This window comes from Capra hircus, chromosome 1, assembly GCF_001704415.2.
Source record: "Capra hircus breed San Clemente chromosome 1, ASM170441v1, whole genome shotgun sequence".
Classification (NCBI taxonomy): Eukaryota; Metazoa; Chordata; class Mammalia; order Artiodactyla; family Bovidae; genus Capra; species Capra hircus.
In genome coordinates, this window is record NC_030808.1 from 95,011,191 (window position 1) to 95,035,221 (window position 24,031).

The 24,031-nt window shown below is 40.2% G+C and overlaps 1 protein-coding gene across 5 annotated transcripts in view; it reads right to left on the reverse strand.

Annotated features, from left to right (window-relative positions):
• The window catches only part of FNDC3B (fibronectin type III domain containing 3B), a 356,699-nt gene that overhangs the window by 327,778 nt on the left and 4,890 nt on the right, over window positions 1-24,031 (reverse strand). The window contains exon 1 of one of the 5 annotated variants that reach the window (XM_018047713.1): window positions 1,705-2,063. The exons of the other annotated variants lie outside the window; for them this stretch is intronic. The gene's annotated coding sequence lies outside the window, so the exon portion shown is untranslated. Of the gene's footprint in view, window positions 1-1,704; window positions 2,064-24,031 lie in introns of those variants that run through there. 5 annotated transcript variants of the gene reach the window in all.

The window sequence follows — 24,031 nt, forward strand, 5'->3', positions numbered from 1 at the left end:
AAGTGCTATTTAAATAAAAGTCATGCACTCATAAACTACTTCAGTTCAGTCGCTCAGTCGTGTCCGACTCTTTGTGACCCCATGAATCACAGCACGCCAGGCCTCCCTGTCCATCACCAACTCCCAGACTTCACTCAGACTCACGTCCATCGAGTCAGTGATGCCATCCAGCCATCTCATCCTCTGTCGTCCTCTTCTTCTCCTGCCCCCAATCCCTCCCAGCATCAGAGTCTTTTCCAAGGAGTCAACCCTTTGCATGAGGTGGCCAAAGTACTGGAGTTCCGGCTTTAGCACCATTCCTTCCAAAGAAATCCCAGGGCTGATCTCCTTCAGAATGGACTGATTGGATCTCCGTGCAGTCCCAGGGACTCTCAGAAGTCTTCTCCAACACCACAGTTCAAAAGCATCAAACCACTTAAGTGGCCCCTCTAAAAATGGCTTCAGGCTATTCCCCTTAGAATTTGAAAGGAAAAAACAGCCAATAAATGAAGAGAACTAAAGGGTACTGCCAGTCGGATTCCACAGTGTCCTTCCGGTAAAGGTGAAGCATGAACCACCTGGCCAGAGTATCCAGGCACCGCTAGGTGAGGCCACCAAGGACTGTGAATGGGAGCTGAGGGTCAGAAACTGAGGTGGGCCAATCCAATCAAAGGCACATAAGGATGACTTATTACAATTCACTAATTCTCTGAAGGCATCAACCTGTGCTTAACAGTGATAAATCCTGTATCTGCTTGCTCTAGCCACATAAAAGCCAGCAAACATTTCTGAAAAACATTTTGCTTAGTGACATAAAATGAATAAATAAATACAAAGGAAATTTCAGTTCTCATTAAGATACACAAACCTGTCAACTTCAAGCAGAAGGAACAGCCAACAGCAAGGCCAGCATTACCCTCCCACCAACAGCAAATCGTAATAGGCAGGTACCAAGTCAGGGAGGCCAACAGGGAGGTTTCTCAGCAAAAGCACAAGAGGTTGACCCAAGTAAATACAAGAGGAATAAAGTAACATGTAACATGGAGAAGACTGACAGAGGAATATGCCTTTTCAGGGAGAAGATATTATACCCTCTCCTATCACACACACTGCCTGGGTTCCAATCTTGACACCACAACTCACTAGACTTTTAACTTCAAGCAAGTAACTGGCTCTCTCAGTGCCTCAGCTTCTTCATTCACAAAATAAAGATAATATCCTCAGGAAGCTGTGAGGATTAAGTGAAGAAATGCACATAAAGCACCTCAAAGAGCTCACATGGGAAGCATTCAATATTATTATTGCTACTAAACATTTTTACTCTTGCTATAAATGAATACTCCTCAAAACACACTGTCCCCCAGATACTTGATCAACGGTTTGAAAGGAGAGAACCCATTCTCATTCAAGTAAAGGGTTTGAGGAAACAGAACGGATGAGTACTATGGGAGCTGTGCTCAGGCCAGTAATCACTGACTTATTTTCTTCTTCCATGGGCTTCCTTCCTCAGGGGCACAGCATCAGCCCTGAGCCTAGAGATATAAAAGGGGAACCTACTATCCATCCAGAGGAACCCAAAGCCTGAGTTCAGCAGGGAGGAGACAGGTGGCTAATGACCAAGCAGAAGAACCTGAAGAGCGCGATGGGGGCTGTGGAACAGGTTCCAATAAGACAGGTCTGAGTATGAAGAACGGGAGAGCTAAACTCTATGCAGCCGCCATATACCTGAGAGGAGGCCCCGCAGGCAATGGGAACACAGGTGGGTGAGGACACTGAGCAGCGTGATTCCTGGTGTTCCTGGAGTACGTGGGCACAAGGGCAGGGGAGAAGATGCCCTGGACGTTCTCTGCTCTCCGGAGCCTTTGGGTAGAATACCACGCTGCACAACCTGAAACAGTGGCAACACCACACCCTCTGTGTGAAGATCTTTTAATAAATGTTTTATAGTTAATTCTCAGAGGAAGGCTCTTCAAAACGAATGGCAAAGAGAAACCTCTGAAATATATTCAAGTAAGTCATGAAGACAAGTAATAGGGAAAATTACTGGTACCCCAGATCTGAAAGTCAGTTCTGGGGTACTAACCCCTGACCCTTAAGGCCCTAAGAAGACACAAACTTCTACAGACTCTAACTAGGTCTCTTAGATAATCTTTTTTCAAGATGATGACATTTCACTCCCCTGATACAGACATGATGACTGCACCAAAAATCCACTAAGGACTCTCATATAAGAGACTCTTGGTATAATTGTAGCTTTATGACTCATGGTAATTGGGGTTTTTTTAAACATACAAAACACTAAAAAATGTATCTTTATTTTATGATCTTTTATAAAACAATAGCATTAATGTTTCATTCATAATTGTAATAAAGCAACAACAAGAAAGCCTACTCTGTTGCCTTTGTGCATGTGTAAAAGCCTGAGAGATCAGATTTAAATTAAACTGGACTAACCCCACCTCCACTCCACTTTGATCCTTTTTCATCACAAAGGCAGCAAGACTTCAAAAAGCACATCAACCAGAACGAGATGTTCTGCAGTTTAGGACGCAATCCCAAAAGAACTCGTGAAGTAATTATAGCACCATATAATATGTATAGAAAAATAATACTGTCTGAACACTATCTGAACAGTGGAGCTTTTAAAAGAAGACAAAATAGTGAAGCAGAATAACAGCCTAGAGGAGGATTCTGGAAGATCCTGGAAGACTGCTGGGGAAAGAAACTGCTGATTAAGTCTTAGGTCTGCACAGGGAAGTACCTATTTGTGAAGAACACAGGTTCTTTACACTTTTCAATAAAAGTGCTTCAAAACAGCCATCTACCATCAAGCACCTAGACAATCAACTAAGAGTACAAGAGTCAAAATTAACAGGGTTTTTTCATTGTTTTCAGTTTATATACCAACATCTCAAAATAGATAAAAACTCCTTTCTGGGGTATGCAACTGAATGTCACTTCCCCATGTGCTAGATTTTCTTCGAAGACATAAAAACTTTGTTAATGTTCTTCAAACTCACCAAGTTACTCAATAACCACAAGGGTAACCGAAAGCAGTGTGGGAGAGCAGCAGCCTGTAGGTTTAGGTCTTAATCTAAGCCTTGTGACCAAGCTTTACTAAAAGGCTCAGCTTGAACAAGGCCCAAGTTTCTCAGAGGAAAATGAGCTTTATTTCCTGAAGCCTGCAGTCACCTCTAACCTGAAGGGGCAGGAGACTTGTAATAAATTTCTCCAAAATTGTATGTGAGCAGGTAGCCAGAGTTACCTGGTTATTCTTTGAGCCTATTATTGCTCTGAATCTGTTTTCTCATCTAGAAAATAGGAATTACATCATTCCCCTTCCAAGGTTGAGATGAAGGCACATAAGGTCATGTGTAGAAATTAAGTGTTAGTGCCCCGAAAAGCAAAGTCTGGGAACTGCTATTAACACCATAACCTTCTCCCTGCTCATCTCCCCGAGCCCCACCTCCCACCCACACTGGACATCTTCACTTCACCACTGCCCCACTGACTGCAGAATCATGGGGAAACATGAGAAAAAATGCAGAATGCCCAGCTCCCATCAGAGATGGGCCAACTGACTGCGGAAAGCCACTAAACAGCAGTTGTGGGCTAACAGCCAGTTTATCAGAGGAGCACATACAATCCAAATGAAGCTTATGACCCCCATTTCAAAATCATGGTCTTGGTGTATCCAATTCTTCATGCGGCCTTTGTAAATACTAAGTACCAGAGGTACTGAGGTTAACAAAGCAACTCTATGGACCACATGCCATACCTCTACATCCCCATCAACAACAAAGGTTTTCCAAGTATTAGATCCCATAACTCCAAAGCAGTACTTTCCTCCTCTTACTCCCTCAGGTTAAAAAAGGAAAGACTGTGCAGAGGGATCAAGCGGGAAGTCCCTGTTCTAATATAAACATGGCAAGCACAACTCTATCCCTGCAATACACTCTTTGACTTCAGCACAAAACTCTTTTCTGACCATCTGGAGCAGCTCTAGGCAGGAGGCCAAAACTTTGTAATTCCTTTTCAAAGTAAATGCCAGACCAGCAACTGCCACGTTGCTAATGCATCCAAAAGGGAGCACCTCTACTCCTACTCCACGCTCCCCGGAGTTTACGCATGTAGCAAAGACAAAGTGCTTCCAAATAAATCTGCCCACTTACCAATGTTCCAAACCGAACAGCGATCATGTCACTTCTGAACAAGGTGGCAGTTTCTCGGATGTGATCCTATCACCCTATCTCACAGGCAGGAAGTAGGACCTCCTGCAAATTTCACTAAAAACAGCCTTTTCTGATCTAGAGTGAAATCTGTATGTGTTTACATTTCAGTTTGCCAAGAATGAGACATGGAAGTCCACCAGAAATTTTAAGTCTGTCCCCTACAGTGACTGAGATGTCTGTTCAGTTTGCAATAAATTTGAAGTCACATAGCACACAGGGCAACAGGGGCCATGAATGGTGATCTTGGTGGAGACTTCTTAAAATCCCATTGAACAGCAGAATCACTTTCTTTGTTTACCCAATAAAGCAAATGGAGAGCCTACTTATGTGCCAGGTACATACAGTGACAATGAATGAAAATCAAAGTTCCCATTATCTCCGCCATATATATGAATCTGAAAAGTTCCAACTTCACACAATATACCACTGATAATAAAAGCCACTTGAAAGCTCACAGGTTTAAATTTAGTGAGCTTTCTCTGGAGCACAAGTAGAAAGAGGTCAACCAGCAATGGCTATAGATTTCCTACAAATACTTAATTTTTTAATTTATTAAATTTTAATACTCTTTTTCCAGATTTCAAAGACATGAAAGTTATCTCTGAAGTCACAATTTCCACTGAAGAACTATCTTCTCTTTTTAAGTAAAACATTTTAAAACTGAACAATCTGAAATTTTATCTGGTAGCAGACTTTCTTACAAAGAAAAGTTAAAAGGAATTTTACAGATGAGCAAATAGTAGCTAAGCTCTGATTACAAAATTAAACTGCAGACAGAGTACAAATAAAGAAGCCTAAAAAGGGGAATGATGGTTCTTCCCTTCTGATGAACTCTTCCTTGAGGATAAACTCACAGATCGAGAAAAGAGAGCTAGAGAAGTCATTAGAGGTTATCCCATTCTGATTTTACCCAGTTCACCTTTTAGAGAAGCTGTTTTGTTTGCCTTCAAAGCCCCATGTAATCATTACTAAATTAATGGTATCTGAGTGTCTGGAACCAATTCCAAATGCAATGCTTGTGTCCTACCCGGAGCTCAGGGAAGAGATAAGAGATCTTGTCAGGTACCTTCCCAGAGAATTCACACCCTGGTAAAAACAGGATAGCAGAAACCCCAGATTCCTCAGCACAGGAATGTGTAAGGATTCTTTGTCCTTCAACCCATTCAGGTATTCTTGCCTAGAGAATCCCAGGGATGGGGGAGCCTGATGGGCTGCCGTCTATGGGGTCACACAGAGTCGGACTCAACTGAAGTGACTTAGCAGCAGCAGCCTTTTGGAATAGAAGAGAAAGAGAAGTGAATGCTGAACAGAACTACCTTTCCTAAAGGGTTTAAGAAGCTCAAGTACAAATTCCAGGGCAGGTTTCACCATCAAAGGAAACTGCTGAGAGGAAAGAAGTAGACGCGGAATCAACTGCAAGATTCTGAACCAGAAGAAAAGGTACAAGCTAAAGCAGGACTTTACGAAGACGGCGGTGAGTCAGTAAATGGCAAAACAAACAGACCATAGGGAAAGATGACATTTTAAAGAACTGCGGAACATGTGAAGAAAAAAATGAGGAAAATCTATAAAAATTAAGGCTTGCTTCCGAAGTTCTTTAAAAAAAATAGTATTTAGCAAGGAAGAAAGCAAAAGACACAAGCACACAGGGAATGGCAATGGGCCATTCAAAAGAGCAATCTTAGAGTAAACGTGACTTTGCAGCAGCAGCAGCAGCTCATCTAGCAAGAAGTGCACTTCTGTAAAGGAATCAGACAGTTCACATTTTAAAGAGAGAAACATGCCCAAATTCTGCCCAAATTCACTTAATTCATTTTCTTTTCAATATGACCTCTGTTAGTTATTTCCTTACTTAAGATTATATTTTCTCTCTGTGATATATGGGCTTCAGGAAATAACAGAAGTCAAAATGAGAGGAGGATAAATGAATGAATGAATAGGTAGGCAAAGTCTGAAAAGTACTTTGAAGTACTATACAAAAAAAGGGGGGGGAGCTCTGCTCAAACTGCAAATTATCAATCAGAATGCTTAAAGAAATATCAAACAGGAACCTCCCTGGAGGTCCAGTGGTTAGGACTTCGGCTTCCAGAGCAGGAGATGACAGTTCCACCCCTGGTGGGAAAGCAAAGACCCCATAGGACTCACAGTCAAAACACCAAAGCATAAAACAGAAGCAGAATTGTAACACATTCAATAAAGACTTTAAAAAATGGTCCACATTAAAAAAAATACTTAAAAAACAAAATCATCAAATGGTGATCAAGAGAAAAGTTCTACTTTCAGGAAGGAGAAAAGCAGGAGATAACTGGGGTTCTGAGAGACAGGTACCAGGCAGGAGCAAGGAAGTGGGGGGGGGAAAGCAACCTGCCCACCCCAGAAAAGAAAAACAACAAATTTCCAAACAGCCTGCAAAGGAGGATGTGGAAGAGAGAGAAAAGAAAGGCTGACTCTTCCTGGTAAAGCCAATGGGGAACCAGCTTCAGGACACCTCCTTTTTAGCAGGCATAAGAAACTGTTAAGGAAGGAAAAAAAACTGCACAGACTTAATCTCACAACCAGCCTGACAACCTCACGCATCCACTTTCCTCAATATTCCTAAACAGGCAGCCATTCTGATAGCAAAAATCATAATTTATTTTACCTAAGTGTCCCCCAGTAACCTGGCTTATGCATCATCTGTAAGCTTCTGGATCCAAATAGTTAATTCTGCAAAAAAAGATCAGAGACTTCTTTGGTTCCTTGCTCCGACTTAGTTAAGATTGTGTAACTTGTACAAACATAACCATTTCCTGCCCACTGAACAAAGCAATTAATGGACTGGGCACAGTTTCCGAGATGATTTAAGGGAAGAAATCAGCCAGGCCATGTCTCACTGCAATTCATTTTAAAGAAACAAGACAGGAAAATATAGATTATCATTATTTTGATGAAATAGCGGTCATTCTTTATATAACTTTCCTCCCACAAACTGACTATAAATGACACTCTGGGAAAGGAATTTGCTTCCAAATGGCTCTAAGATAATATTTCTACCATCTATACCTTCAGTTCATTATTAGAAAGCATATGTAGACTGGCATTTTGGAAGGAAAAATAAAAACTGATAAAGTATATGAGTTTAAAAACATCCAACATGAATGTAACATGGACTCTACAGAAGAAGAAGTATCAAAGAAAAAAGGAAGAGAAAGAGGAAGAAAAGCAGTCTTGGCTTCAAGACCTCACGAGGTCCAAGGACACCGCCCTGGTTTCCAGTGACTCCAGCCTTTTTTGGCGGGGTGGGTGGGGGGGCGGGGTTTGAGCTACTTTGAGTGTTTCTGTTACTTGCAAGACAAATAGTTCTTCACTATCACTGGACACTCAAAATTTTTCAATGTTCACTTATTTTCAGGTATCAGTTATTTTAAATTGAAAATTCCATATTTCTTCCAAGAATTGGAACAGAGTTTTCAAACTGAAATCAAACAAATTTTCTCCTGGTTCAAACTCATGTTAGATCAGTGTTAAAACAACATTGTTTTGCTCAGTAATTAAGCCATTTATTCAATAACTTACTAAGCACCTGTTGTCTGCCACTGCACAAAGAGAAAAGGAAAGACATGGTACCTGTCCTCATGGAATTTCTGTGGACATGTAAGCGGAATTAGCAGTCTCCTTGTTCCACACATCGCTACACTGCTGCTGCTGCTGCTAAGTCGCTTCAGTCGTGTCTGACTCTGTGAGACCCCACAGACGGCAGCCCACCAGGCTCCCCCGTCCCTGGGATTCTCCAGGCAAGAACACTGGAGTGGGTTGCCATTTCCTTCTCCAATGCATGAAAGTGAAAAGTGAAAGTGAAGTCGCTCAGTCACGTCTGACTCCTAGCAACCCCATGGACTGCAGCCCCCCTCCTCCGTCCATGGGATTTTCCAGGCAAGAGTACAGGAGTGGGGTGCCATTGCATCGCTACACTGGCTAGAGTCAAATACAAACACACACTAGTTCTAACTGAACTGAAGGCTCTCTAAGTTTCAGGTACTGGTTCATGCAACTCATCAGTTCCTACAACCTTCTACTGCTAAGGGAGAAATGAAAAGTGTGGGGTGGGCCACTAGAATTTTCTCTCACCAAAGTGGGCAGTCAGGCTCATCACCAGGGAGGAAAGCCTGGGTGTGGATTTAACTCATCAGTTCAGTTCAGTTGTTCAGTCGTGTCCAACTCTTTGCGACCCCATGGACTGCAGCACGCCAGGCTTCCCTGTCCATCACCAACTCCCAGAGCTTGATCAAACTCATGTGCACCAAGTCGGTGATGCCACTCAACCATCTCATCCTCTGTCGGCCCCTCTGGTGCTCCTCCTGTCCTTCACCACTACCAATTCTTCTCTGAAGGTACCTGCAAGTGTGAAAGCAGCACCACCACCTCCTACCCCAGGACAAGGGCTCACCAACATCCAAAAGAAGAGCCATTTCAACTGAAATGTACCCTCTTCCATTGCTTACACTTATTCGGAGGTTTACAAGATTGAGTCACGAGAATCCTGAGAGAAGATCAGAGAACTCAGTGTCAACTGGTTCTCTAGAACAGTTCACTATGAGAGTCCCCTCTTCATGACAGAACAACAGTCTGCAAAAAAAACAAGTATTTAGTAAACACCAATCAGTTTAAGGCCAGGCCCTTTCACAGCTAACAGGAACTGACTACTTGGTTAAATCTTCACATTCTTGCTATTCCAGGTATGTATTCCTTAAAGTTGAAGGCTGGAAAATTTAGGTCAAAAGATGCCTAACTGGTTTGAAACATTTCAAAACGAAGGCTCTCAGTAACTAAACCACTCAAAAGAACAACCCTAGGAATAAATGATACACACCCTCTACTCCTCTAAAGGTTTTAATTCACTGGACTAAAGATAAACATCCTTATACGTAATCATCCGGTCAGCATCCTGGAAAAAAATATCATTAAGCTGCAGGTTAAGTAAGTTTATACAGGCTATCAGGTATAGTGTTTTCAATGATTACTTTTCCATGGCAAAAGATGAATTGCATTACTGACTTAGAAAAATAAATAATAACGCCTAACTTGTATCTCTGCCCTGATTTCTTGCCAAACTTAAGTACACCAGATATATTTCAAATAGTTTAACCAGTCGATAACAGATCCCAGCCAGCCAGTTAACAATCCACACAAACATTTCAAACTTAAATTCCCAATCAAATAAATTTTTAGATCAAGACATCTGACTCCCAGTATCACATAAAATTTTCCAAAGCCCTTTAAATTGTTTTTATGTCTAAGTTTCAAATTCCCCACACCATGGGGTGCAATTACTGTCATGTGTCTCAAGGAAGACTAATCTCAGAAGTGTCAAAAAAAAAAAAAAACCCACTGGGACCCTTACAACAGAAAAGGCTACTAGAAAGTACCATTTCTTTTAAAAATGAAATATAAATTTGGATTTTAAAAAGCCCCCCCAAATATGTACCACACCATGTGCTCAAACGCCAAAATATATTTTACAAAACACACATATAATGGTTAACTACAAAAACTGAGGATCCCATGCTTTACTTCTGGTACTGATGGTGACAACAAATGAGGAAAATAAACATTATGAAAAAAGTTCACAATGATGACAACCTGAGGCAAAACGTCAGAGGCAAAATGCTCACCACTAGAGGCAAAATGCTAAAAGTCTAAGAATTAAGACAAAAGGACGATATTCATAAAAGCTCCCTTGATTCACTGGTCTTTTGCTATGCCGATGTTAGAAGCAAACTCCTTTCGAAATTAGCATTTCAGGAAACAAAGAAAAAACTCTAAGTGTACAGTCAATGCAGGGCAAACACAATGACCTGAAGTAACACAAGAAGACCTGTTCCATACGAATTACAGATCCATTAAAACAGAAGGGTTTCTATTACCTTCTCCGGACACAAAGACTGAAACGCTTGCTCTTCTAGTACTGGCTACTCCTGTGATTTTAAACAAGTCCCTTCAACTTAAGGGACTCTTCATTTGTATTTCCTGGGAAAACCTGACATTGTCTTAGAAAAATGAATTATATAACTGAGAATCTGGAACAGAGCATCCCAATAAATCAAATATCAAAATGGTAGTAAAGCTATTCTGATTCATTAAAAAATGTAAAGATATAGGAGGAATATCATCAACCTGCTTTAAAAAAAAAACACTTTTTTGAAGATTTCATTTTTTAAGCAAAGGACATGAATCAGTGAAAACCAAGAAAGCACGAGATCAGTCAATGCAACTCTGAAAGGCAAGGAGAGGCGCACTTTCTCTGTAACATTACCTAATACCAATTTTTTCCTTCCTGCTATTGATACTAACAGAGTAACTGATTGCCCTAACGAATATACAAATTTCTCCAAAATGAATGTTGGTTTTGAAAAGCAAATCAATGTTAAAAACAACTAACCCAGCAAGTTTCCAGCAGCCAGTGGGATATGTGAGAACGGTGCAGTCTGCAAAAATGTGGTAAAAAATCCAGAACTGAGCCAGTTCTGACAATATTCAGAAAGATTTTCTACACACATAACCTGCATACAAGTCCATTCATGATTTCAATGTACATACATTCCTATAATGGAGATTAAAAACATCAAGTTCTTTTTTTAATAACACTGTTCTTACTCCAGTCCCCCAATCAACCTCCAGCACTGCATGATTTTTTTTTCCTCCTAGCTAGTTAGAAAATTAAATTTTCTTCATTTCCAGCCAGGGCCCACTCAAACAAATCTAATGGGTGTAGACAGCATTTCCTGCTTACTGCAAGAAAATAATAGGATTGCCATTATTAACATGGCCTGGGGCATACACTGAGGTGGGGCACTGAAGGAACTGACCTTTCATTTTCATCAGTTAGCCCGCAATGACTGCCTGATTTTTGTTTTTGTTTTGTTTTTTTAAAATGGTGAAGGTTGTTTTTTTTTCCCCAACATTAAGGTCTAACACTGGCTCATTCACTCCCCATCGAGCAACACAGGCTCCAGTCCCTATTATCCTTTCCATTCAACTATGTTTATGTCTAAGACAACCTGCCAGTACACAACTAGCTAAAATTCAGGTTTTTCTTCTTTTATGTTTTTGAAGCTAAGCTTCCAATTTATAAGAAGTTGGTGAGGCTTAGGTACTGCCAAAGCAGAGAAAACCATTCTAGTCATTGACAACTCTGCCAAATATTCTATGTTATTTTAAAGAAATGAGCATTGAAACGGTGAGCAACAAAGGTGGCTAAAATTTAAAATATGCCAAGGTCTTGCTTAGCCTGCACCGTGCGGTTCCCCTGCAGTGGCATCTATGCCACTGTACAGAGATGAAGGACATCATCTGATGTGAAGACCCAGAGATGAAAGGCAGGTCTTGGAGCCCCATGGTTTTGCCCACTAAAGTCAAGGCCCGATCTTCTCTCTTAAAAAGTGAGAGCAACATCCACAAAAAAAGGGAGAGGGAAAGGGAGCGAGTTACTCTCCTTTATTACAACTTTCCTTAGATCCCAGACTTTGGAGAGGAAGCAAAACTGCTGTATATCTACTTAAAAAAAGGCCACCTTTCTTGGAGTGGGCAGGGAAGAAGAAAAATACTGGTAGAAATAGCACTTTTTAAAGGACTTTTCTTGGCATTGTGACATGCTCCCTCCAACCCCCCAAAAGTGCTTCTCACAAAATTTATTTCATTCTATGCCCACATTCCCTTATAAGCTCAAAAGCTCAAGCATGATTTTGGAGATGAACTACAAAGATGTCACTTGAACAAGAACACTCAAGGAGTCAGGGGTAAGGCCAAGACAAAACTGATGGCTTGTATTCATATATACTTTTAAAGTAACAGGGAAATGATTTTAAATAACTATCATCCCATTAAGAAGTATGTCCAATGATTAAATGTCTGTAATCAGTGAAAATAATAAAATAACAGCTCTCTCTTGCTAAGCACTTGACAAAGCATCATACAGAGCTAAACAGTTCTAACAATTCCTTTTAACAAAGCCACCAAGATGCCGTAGTTAAGCAAAGACTTACACATCTGCAGAGAGCTGAAACTCTGGGGTCTCAAACTCAGGGCTCAGTTTCCAGAGCACGTGGGCTCCGTCCTCCCACTACAAATGATGATGAAAGATTTACCTCCTTAGCAAAAATATTAGCTCCAAGTGATTAGCTTCTCATGCCCCACAAATAAAAAAAATTGTATGTGATACTCTGCTATTATTTATAGACAAGAACTAGAGAACTTCCAAGAAGAGTGGTTTCTCTAAAAGATATTTTCTTTTCATCCAACCTATCTTGTGATTAACCTTTCTAGAAAGTTATTAATATGCTTTTTCCTGAAAAAATGGTATGAAAAAGTTATTTCTTGGCTAAAATGGACACTTAACTAAAAATATACAAATACATCAATCTGCATTAAAAGTACTTTAAAAAAAGAGGTTGTTCATTAATCTGCCAAGTAGAACATCTGACAGAAGACAAAGAATTGCCCCTCTACTGAACTCGCAGATGACTCAGTGGAAATTAGAATTTGGAAAACTTATCATCCCACATAAAACATAATAGAGACAAACTCACTCACCTTCATTGGCACTACACCCTTCTCAAACCTGGCCTACTTTCCTCTACTCCCTCCTACAATCCCTGCTTCTCACAAAAGCAAGAGAGGAAAGCCTGCAAAAATAGAACGTTAATGGCAAACATTTGGGGCCTAAAGTTACTCCAAACAAAATGAAGCTAAGGGAATCTAGGGAAAATTTATTTGTACCCTCAATTTTCTCTTATTAGCCAACTACTATGCTTTAATGGGTTTGCACTCCTGAGAAAACTGAATTAAGAGAATTGGAAAGTAAAACATAAATAGGAAATGACATTGTTTCCACAAATCTAATAAGCAAATAGAAAAATCTAAAAGACTAGGTTTTAAAATTATCAGAGTGTCCCAGGTATCATTAAAATACAGTTAAAGCTACAGTGCAGTAACCACACAGCAAGATTAGAATGTCATAATCAAATAAACTTGGAAATGACTCGACTGCATTAGTAAAGAAATTTTGCATTGAAGATGCGTGTGTGCTAAGTCGCTTCAGGTGTGCTCAACTCTTTGTAACCCTATGGACTATAGCCTACCAGGTTCCTCTAGCCATGGGATTCTCCAGGCAAAAATATTGGAGTAGGTTGCCATGCCCTCCTCCAGGCGATCTTCCCAATTCAGCAACTGAATCCGCATCTCCTATGTCTCCTGCACTGGCAGGGGAGCTCTTAACCACTAGCAACACCTGGGAAGTCCAAAGTAAAGATACCTGTTGCTAATTAAAGCCTGAATTAAGACACAAGCCTTAAAAATTATTACCCATTTCTTCTCCCTGCTCCCATAAGTCTTTAAAAAAAAAAAAAGACAGCAGGTAGACTAAGTTGGAAATGCCTGTGGGAATTAAGGTAAAGATCTATAGTTGAATACATTGGTCTAGAATTTAGGGATATAATGTAGCTAGGGGGTTGGGAATTATCAGTCTTCATTTGTGGCATAACAAAAGAACATCCATATCCAGTATTTTTATGTGCTAAGTATAAATAATGAGACATATTCATTAAACAGCTAGACAATTTTAAAAGGGCAGCATTTTAAAAACTGAACTTCCTTTCTAGGAGGCTCAAAGCAGATTTCATCATTTCCTTGAATATGAGTGTACACATGGGCAATTTCAGTATCTTTTATCCAAAATTAATTACGTATCTATAAATCTCCACTTTCAGGTGAAAATGGTAAAAGTGTACAAGGGGTTAGATAGGTGAGGATCCAAGCAATTTAAAACTTAAGACAACAAAGTGCCCAAATTCAAAAATTAAAACATACTCCCTTTTTACAGTGCTTAACACTGTTTCCTTTAGACCTTAAAGTATAAAACAGATGTTTTAAAATTAAGTGCTCTTGAAAGTTAGTTCAATCACTCATACTCCTATATGCAAAACAGATAACCAACAAGAACCTACTGCAGAGCACAGGGAATCATACCCAACATTCTGTAGTAAGCTATAACGGAAAAGAATCTGAAAAAGAATAGAGATATATACGTATGTACAAGTGACTCACTGTGCTATATACCTGAAAGTAACACAGCATTCTAAATCCACTATATTTCAATTTTTAAAGAAAGGGTTTTTTTATTTTAAAGTTTGTTAGATCCTGTAGTACTCCGTATCATGAAGACCACTGCCATCAAGCTCTGAAAGCCTGGTTACAAGGCAAAGGCTTGCTAGCCCCGAGCTGCACCGAGGGGAGGGCATGTAGGCAGGCCAGCATCAGGGAGCCCCTCTCTGGGGTGGCGACGGGTCATGGACATTTTACCATTTATAGCCTCCCTCCTGGACAGAAGTTTTGAGAAACAAGAGAAGGTTGTTCTCACAGTCCTCCCCATTCTGTGGACACACAATCCCCCGAGAAGCACACGGCTCCTTCTGGACCAAGAGCAGCATTCTTGTGAAGGAGTACGCAGCAGTGTTTAGGCAACACCGCCGTGGGCACTGCATCTTCATTACTCTTCATCCACACCGCCCCACACACAAACAGCGAGAGAAAGCAAGTCAGGTCCCACTTCAAAGCCTTGTCCTTAACTCACCTTTGGTGAACTCACTTTCTAAAGATGGAGTAGGGAGTGCAATAATTTCTAACAAAGGAAGCATTTAGGGCTGCCAGCTCCCCAGGTTTAGCCTGGGCCGTCTGGAAAAGCAGAGGGCCTCTCTGAATCCTGAGGTCACCTTTTATGCACCACGGGAGCTGCTCTTGGCGTCTGCAGAGACGAGACACGTTCTAGTCAGTTCTGGGCTCATCCCACCCCTGTGGCTGCCTTCAGTGCAAACCAAACACCACAAACTATTAGCCTTAAAAGGACAGAAAGGGTTAGTATTAGGAATGCAAGGCCTTGCTTTTCCAGGTGCAGCTTATAAGTACAGGATCTTACACTATATAAATTAACTTAAATGAAAGGCACCGGGGAGAGAGAATGCAAGATGAACAAAACGGTGTTGCCACTGAGTGAAAAGGACTCTCTCTCACAGCATTTTTCACATGTCTGAGTTAGGTAAAACTTCACTACCGTTTCTTAATCAGCTGCTCTAGATTATTCCCATTCACTATATTGAGTTTCTCATATATTACTTTCTATGAAGGATACTTTTATTCTCTGGTTTCTCTCATTCCAAGGTTCAGTTGCTATTACAGAAAACAATCTAGGAAAATCTCCCTCTTGGGAGATGTCCAGAATATTATTATTGTTTCAAAAGTAAATTTTAGGTTTCTGGACCATAGACAGGTTGAACACATGGAAGGCATTCAACTAGTACTTAGCCTTAGCATTCAGCTACCTGGGAACACAAACAGACCCTGTTCCAAGTCTGGAGATGCAAAGAAGACATTTAATGTGAACTATTAAAGCAGCAGTGTGATATAGTTGAAAAAAAGTTCTGGCGTCAGTCCAGGTGATCTTTTTAACCTTTTTGAGCATATTCTCTAATCTTAGTTCACTGACATACATTTACAGCACATCAGGTATGATCGGGCTCCTGCAGTAGATAGTGGAAACATAGAGAAACAGAAATCTTTTCTATCTTCCATAGTTTTACATACATGCAAGTCCCTGACAGGTGGTATGTACTCAACAATTGCTGGTCACTGTTTTACATCTGGCGTGCAGTCCAAATGTTTGGATTTAGTGCACAAATGACAAGTGTCCTCGTTTCCATATTAAACCACTAAGGGTGGTTATCATTTTATCCCAAAGAACATGACGCCAAACCCCTCTGAGGAACCCTTCAATTCTGCCCTGGGTCCTAACTAGAGTCCTCTGGTGTCCCTTCTAAGTACTCCTCCCACCTCACCTCTTTCCAGGCAACAGGTAAAAAGCTTGAAAAGGATAGATTACCTTGAAAGGATAGGGCCGAGTTCCCAAGTCTGGGTTTCCCAGAGTTGTCAGATCACAGAATTCACCTGAAACACCTCATGAAGATTTCGGATCCTACCCCAGATTTCACGAGTGAGGGCACACATGCACCTTCCGCCCATACATTAGCCCTAGAATGCTCCGAGAGATTCTCCTCTTCTCAGGTGTGCTTACCTCTCCCCGCTAGTGGCTGAGGTCAGTCACCTCAGGTTTCCATGAGACACTCTCTTACCTTTTCTCCACGGCTTACTTTAGCACCAAATTCTCTGGCCTCCAGTCTAGCAGAATCAACTCTCTCTGCTGGACCCCCAACCACTTAGCAAGACACATGTTGGGGTTTTCTCCTGCCCCCTGAATGTCTCCATTCTAGAGGTTCCCTATAAGAAGATCATTTTAAACTACCATAAATCTCTGAAATGTCATCTTTTTCCAAAAATAATGTTCTTAACTTATAATTCCCAAACTGACTCCAATAGACAAGCAAAACATACATAATCGAGGGTCGCATTTTTAGGGGACAGAAATATAAGCTATTTGTTCTATTTGTATTTTCAAAATCAATCAGTGATATGATACAAACATGGGGGGGAAATAATCCATGTACTCTCTGGAGAACTTTGTTTCTTTAAAATAGCAACGGATAAAAAAAAAAATATAGCAATGGATGAAAGGCTAGGTTTGCACTGAAAGTGACTCATGCCTTTAATTTAATATTTTATTAGATCCCTACCATGAGAAAAAAAATTTTCAGGAAAACCGTGGAAACACAATGCCTATAATATCGCCCATGCTTCAAAAAGACCTACTTCAGCAGAGAAATAATGACTTGAGTGTCTGAGAAGAGGTACTAAGTTTAAATGGCATATTTAGCCTAGGAATTCATCCAACCATCCATCCAGTGAGCACTTACTATGCACTCTCCAAAGACATTAAGGTAAATAAGTAATCATTCCTATACTCAAGTAAGGAGACAATCAGACAGCACTGAAAAGGACAAGTGTTCTGAAAAGTATAGAAATAGTGCCAGAAGAAATTAAAGAAAATGATAAATTACCTAAAATCATGGCTCTGGAGCAAAGTCTTTCCATCTGGATTTTTATCTGATATTTTCAATATTCATAACATGCACTTTATGCCAGATGTTTAAGCTTTATATCCAATCACAAAAATCCTGCACCATCATTTTATAAGTGATCTACCTAAACTCAACATCTGTATCTCAGAAGCAAAACAAAAAACCAACACTCAGAGGACAGTCACCACTATGAAATTAATAGGTGCTAGAGATAAGTTCAGATGAATAAAATACTACATACTTGTTTTCTCTCACTCTAGTCCCTCTCAGTAAGTTTTAGTCTAACAAACTGAAGAATGCTTTTCCTTAAATGCTTTTCCAACACTAGTACTGAGATGACTTAGACTCTTTCTCTAAGTGGAAATCAAAGTTTTCCCTAGAGTATGGAAGATGACACAATTGAAATTACAAAAAAATGTTTAAAGGTTAGAAAATATGACAGGTCTAACTGTACATCCTACTCCCTGGACGACTCACAGTGAAACTCACGATAGACCACCTTTGTGTGTCTACATAGTCTGTGGATATTAATAAACTACCTGGCTCATCTAAATGTTAAAATATCTTTTTTCCTCCCTCTCCAGGGATCTCCTACTTTTAAATAGTCTCCTCTTAAATTAAAGTCAGTTAATAAAATAAGGAAACGCTGACCTCCAAAAATGGCCTATGGGAAATCACCCTTTACACTGCACTTGGCAATGGGAAGGGAGGGGGAACATCTACATACCCAGCAAGGAGTAGACCAAGGAGGAGCAAACAGAGGCAAGCTGAAATAGGGTGGAAGAAACCTCCTTCAGTATTTTTCTCAGTTTTTTATTGTGATAAAACATACATACCATTTGCCATTTTAACCATTTTTAATCACACGGTTCAGGGTACATGAAGGTTCAGGTACATGAAATGCATTAACAATATTGAGCAACCATCACCACTATTCATTTCCAGAACTTTTCATTATCCCAAGCAGAAGCTCAGGACCGATCAAAGTATAACACTTATTCCTCTTCCCCTAGCTTCTGGAAATGTCTATTCTTCTTTTCTTCTCTATGAATTTGCCTATTTCAGGGACCTCACATAAGCAGGAACATGCAATATTTGCCCTTTTGTGTCTGGCTTATTTCACTCAGCATAATGTTTCCAAGGCTCAGCTCTGTTGTAGCATGTATTGGAATTTCATTCCTTCTTATGGTTGAATAATATTCCACTGTATGTATAGACCACATTATGTTTATCCATTCATCTGTGAATGGACATCTGGCTTTTTTCACCTTTTAGATATTCTAAATAATACCAGTATAAGCACTGGTATACAAGTACCTGTTTGAGTCCCTGCTTTCAGTTATTTGGGGGTACATACTTAGGAATGGAATTGCTAGGTGATTCTATATTTAACTTTTTGAGAAACCACAAAACTATTTTCCACAGCAGCTGTACCTTTGTACATTCCCAACAGCAATATACTAGTGTTCCAGTTCAACATATTCAAGTATTCTCTGATTCAGAGAATTTACCTTTATTACCCTAAATTGGATTTTTTTTCCTTGGTACAAGAAAAACAGAAAAATGAGGAACAGTAATATCTAATGACTTTTAACATTTTTCTCTTAAGTGACTTAAATAATAGAAAATATAAAATGTATTTTTAATTTTTTTTCAGTATAAAATAAAAAGGAGCATAATATCCTAAAAGCATGTTGAGGATCCTACATTTACAACCTGTACCATAAAAACTGGTCAGTCTGAACTCTAAAAAGTCAAATATTTGAAAACCTCATGTCTGAATAAGTCGATATAAATATTTTAAAATATTTTTTAAAGAAATTTACTTTTCTTGGGGGTCAGTTCACAAAATACCTGGAACTAAGCTGTTCAGAAAGGCCTTGCTTTAGTAAAAGTAGAAGGGAAAGATTTATAATAAACTTACCTAAATACCACTGGCAAGCTTTCCACAATTTTGCCCAATTCCATATGGAGGAAGAGATGGGCAGTTAAAAGCAATTACGACGTTTTTAAGCCTTTAACACCTGCTCTCACCAATCCGCCATCAAGTGCTTACAGGAGGAGACAACAAGTAGCAAAACAAATATCAATAGAAAACATTCAAAGCAAATCAACAGGCATATCTGGGACTCTACTGGTGGGAGTGGATGAGATATGGGGAGGTGGACATTTGCTTACTGTTATGACTTATTTTGTATACAAAAATATACTTCTAACTATCCCTAGTTCATGTGACAGTACTGAATAAATTGCCATTTATTTCATGGCAGTCTCACACCTTTATGAAAAAGCCCAGTAGTAGAACTATTCTCAACCCATACTGCAGTTTTACATTGCTTTCAAGTAAATAGGTTTTTCCAAGGTGCTTAAAGTAGTTTGTTCTCCCAATTAAGTAAATATTCCTCTTATGATCTATTTAAACTTGTTACAGTAAAACCTTTTCATATAAAGCAGTAAGCCAAACTTTATCTTAGACTTGCCTGGATAATTGCAAATTCCTAATTAGTTACATCCAGAACAATGAAATTATTTTTAACAGAGACCCTCTCCCACCAGCTGTGGATAAACTGACTGAGCCCCTTAAGAATAAATTAAATTGTGTTATTTCCTGGGATTTTAGAATCTTCCATTATTTCTCAAACATACTACATTTGCTCACGTATAAAGACAATTTTCCAGATAGTTATTTTAACAGAAAGCTTTTCATAATTGAACATTATGAGTCTGTACTATATCAACTTAAACAAATCTTTCTGACTGGTTGCCTTTATAAAAAAAGTTCTTCTTCCAAAGTTAAAACAAGGTTGTATCAAAAGCCTTTAATTCTTATATAAATTTAGTTTTAAACATAGCCTATAGGTGTTCCAGTTGTTAACATTTCTCAGATTTCAGATAGGAGCAAAGGACTAAATTGTCACACCCTACCCTAGGAGTCTGGTGGCAAACACAGTTCCCTCTACAACATCTCAAAAATATGAGCAAAAGACCCCTGTAAGTAAACAGAAAAATGTCTTGAATTTGCAAAAAAGTCAGAACAGCATAGAATATTTCATTAAGCACCTCCTGAGTAATAAACAAGTGAATGAAATAAAATTACATAATTATATTTTAAACTCAAATATAATCATTTAATACAAGGGACATTTTAAACGGAAACTTACTAGAATCACAAATTATGCTAGCTTTGGCTCAACACCATTAAAATCTTCTCCCTCCAATTATATGAAAACTGACAAGCAGTATTAATATTACAGAAACAAAGGATAATAGGAGCCAGTGACTGAACCGACGCTGAGTTCCAGCAAGGACCTTTCATCAGCCAATGAAATTACAATCCAGGTGTTTTTATATCTCAACTAGGGGCCAATAAAAGAGATTCAAGGATTGATACATTTTTAAATTAAGAAACTTTCCCACCTGTAATAGATGACCACTATAGTCTTATCTTACTGGATTTATTCTTGGTGGTTTAAAAACCTCCCAACTTCCCCTCTCCTCTTTCGGTTCCAACCCCTACCCCCACATACCTCTGGTCTCCAAGGGCAGATCCTTGACACTAAACCCACACCATAAACAAGTTCCCTCTGGGTAAGCTCGTGACTAGGGACCTGCTTCTCAGTGGCTGTACCTTGCAAAGAGTTCAAGTACGTGCTTGCTCAGTTGTGTCCAACTCTTCACAACCCCATGAACTGCAGCCCTCCAGGCTCCTCCGTCCACAGGATTTCCCAGGCAAGAATATTAAAGCAGGTTACCATTTCCTTCTCCAGGGGATCTTTGCAACCCAGGGATCAAATCTGCATCTCCAGCATTAGCAGGCAGATTCTTTGCCACTGAGCCACCAAGGAAGCTCAAGTACCAACCATCAAGTCATCCTCCCAAGTGAGCCTGCACTTTGCTTCAACAGAAACCTGCCTCTGTCTAGCCACAGTGACTGAAACATTCTCTGCCTTTAAAAAACACATTAATACTATATATACAGTATTGTGTATTTTAAGGCAAAAAAAAAAAAAATGTGCTTCCAAATATTTTCCTATATTCAAAGGCATTCAGTGTCAACTAAAGAATAAAGCTTCTCCTCAACTACGTAGGGACTTCCCTGGTGGCTCAGGTGGTAAGAATCTGCCTGCAATGCGGGAGACCTGGGTTCAATCCCTGGGTTGGGAAGATCCTCTGGAGAAGGGAAAGGCTACCCACTCCAGGATTCTGGCCTGGAGAATTCCATGGGGTCACAAAGAGTTGGACACAACTGGGCAACTTTCACTTTCAATTACCCAAGTGCATTCCCAGCAGCTGCACAAGGATGAGAATTATGGCAATTTTTAAAAATTTTTTAAATCTTTAAAAATTTTAAAAATTAAGTAATTTTCAAGAATTACTTGAAAATAACAGGCTCACAGTTGAGCTATTTCAAATCCTAAAAAAATGATGCTGTGAAAGTGCTGTACTCAATATGCCAGCAAATTTGGAAAACTCAGCAGTGGCCACAGGACTGGAAAAGGTCAGTTTTCATTCCAATCCCAAAGAATGTTCAAAGTACCGCATAATTGCACCCATCTCACACACTAGCAAAGTAATGCTTAAAATTCTCCAAGCCAGGCTTCAGTAGTATGTGAACCGTGAACTTTCAGATATTCAAGTTGGATTTAGAAAAGTCAGAGGAATCTGAGATCAAATTGCCAACATCTGCTGGACCATTGAAAAAGCAAGAGAGTTCCAAAAAAAAATCTACTTCTGCCTTATTGACTACACCAAAGCCTTTGACTGTGTGGATCACAATAAACTGGAAAATTATTTAAAACATGGGAATATCAGACCACCTGACACTGCCTCCTGAGAAATCTGTATGCAAGTCAAGAAGCAACAGTTAGAACTGGATATGAACAACAGACTGGTTCCAAATTGGGAAAGGCTGTATATTGTCACCCTACTTATTTAACTTACATGCAGAGTACATCATGAGAAACGCTGGGGTGGTTGAAGCACAAGCTGGAATCAAGATTGCCAGGAGAAACATCAATAACCTCAGATATGCAGATGACACCACCCTTATGGCAGAAAGTGAAGAGGAACTAAAAAGCCTCTTGATGAAAGTGACAGAGGAGAGTGAAAAAGCTGGCTTAAAACTCAACATTCAGAAAACAAAGATCATGGCATCCAGTCCCATCACTTCATGGAATATAGATGGAAAAACAATGGAAACAGTAGAAAACTTTATTTCTTTGGGCTCCAAAATCACTACAGATGGTGACTGCAGCCATGAAATTAAAAGACGCTTGCTCCTTGGAAGAAAAGCTATAACCAACCTAGACAGCATATTGAAAAGCAGAGACATTACTTTGCCAACAAAGGTCCGTCTAGTCAAAGCTATGGTTTTTCCAGTAGTCACCTATGGATGTGAGAGTTGGACTATAAAGAAAGCTGAGTGCTGAAGAATTGATGCTTTTGAACTGTAGTGTTGGAGGAGACTCTTGAGAGTCCCTTGGACTGCAAGGGGATCCAACCAGTCCATTGTAAAGGAAATCATTCCTGAATACTCATTGGAAGGACTGATGCTGAAGCTAAAACTCCAATACTTTGGCCACCTGATGCGAAGAACTGACTCACTGGAAAAGACCCTGATGCTGGGAAAGATTGAAGGCGGGAGAAGAGGATGACAGAGGATGAGATAGCTGGATGGCATCACCAACTCGGTGGACATGAGTTTGAGTAAGCTCCAGGAGTTAGTGATGGATAGGGAAGCCAGGCATGCTGCAGTCCATGGGGTCTCAAAGAGTCAGATACAACTGAGTGACTGAACTGAACTGAATATCTTACCACAAAAACTCTCATTGAATGTATTAACTCCACTTTGTTAAAGTGAAGAAGAGGCATTGTGATTTCCAAAGTGAAAACACAGTAGGTTGCAAATATCTCCCTATACAGAAAATGATTTTTCCCCCCATTCTCAGCTATAACTGGGCTTCCCTGGTGGCTCAAATGATAAAGAATCTGCCTGCAATGCAAGAGACCCAGATCCCTGAGTTGGGAAGGATCCCCTGGACAAGAGAACGGCAACCCACTCCAGTATTCTCCAGCCTATTCCCCAAATTTCACCCCACCCAGAACCTGTTCTGGGACTTCCCAGGTGGCGCTAGTGGTAAAGAATCGGCCTGCATTGCAGGATTCCATCCCTGTGTAGAGAAGATCCGCTGGAGGAGGAAATGGCAACCCACTCCAGTATTCTTGTCTGGAGAATCCCATGGATGAAGGAGCCTGGCGGGCTACAGTCCATGGGGCCACAGAGCCAGAAGAGACTAAGCATACCCTCGGCTCACAGCTGTAATTACTGAAAGCTCAAATAACAGGCTTACTGAGATACCACACTCATGCTAAGAGTGGATGCACTGGAAAAGACCCTGATGCTGGGAGGGATGGGGGGCAGGAGGAGAAGGGGATGACCGAGGATGAGATGGCTGGATGGCATCACTGACTCAATGGACGTGAGTCTGAGTGAACTCCGGGAGTTGGTGATGGACAGGGAGGCCTGGCATGCTGCAGTTCATGGGGTCGCAGAGAGTCGAACACGACTGAGCGACTGAACTGAAGATACCATACAGGGACTGAACCCCATGCCTCTATCATTCAATTTTGGAAATTCCTCTAGGAGACTGTCGTTTTTCCCCTCTACCTCAAGAATGACTCTGAATCAAGCTGACTGTCTTGTCCACTTTAGCAGTGCTAACCAGCTATGGACCACATGTAAGGAAATACAACTTTTGAGAGGTCACAAATCAACTACGGCATTAAGAATATGGAGAAAATAAAATTGCAATCTAAAGA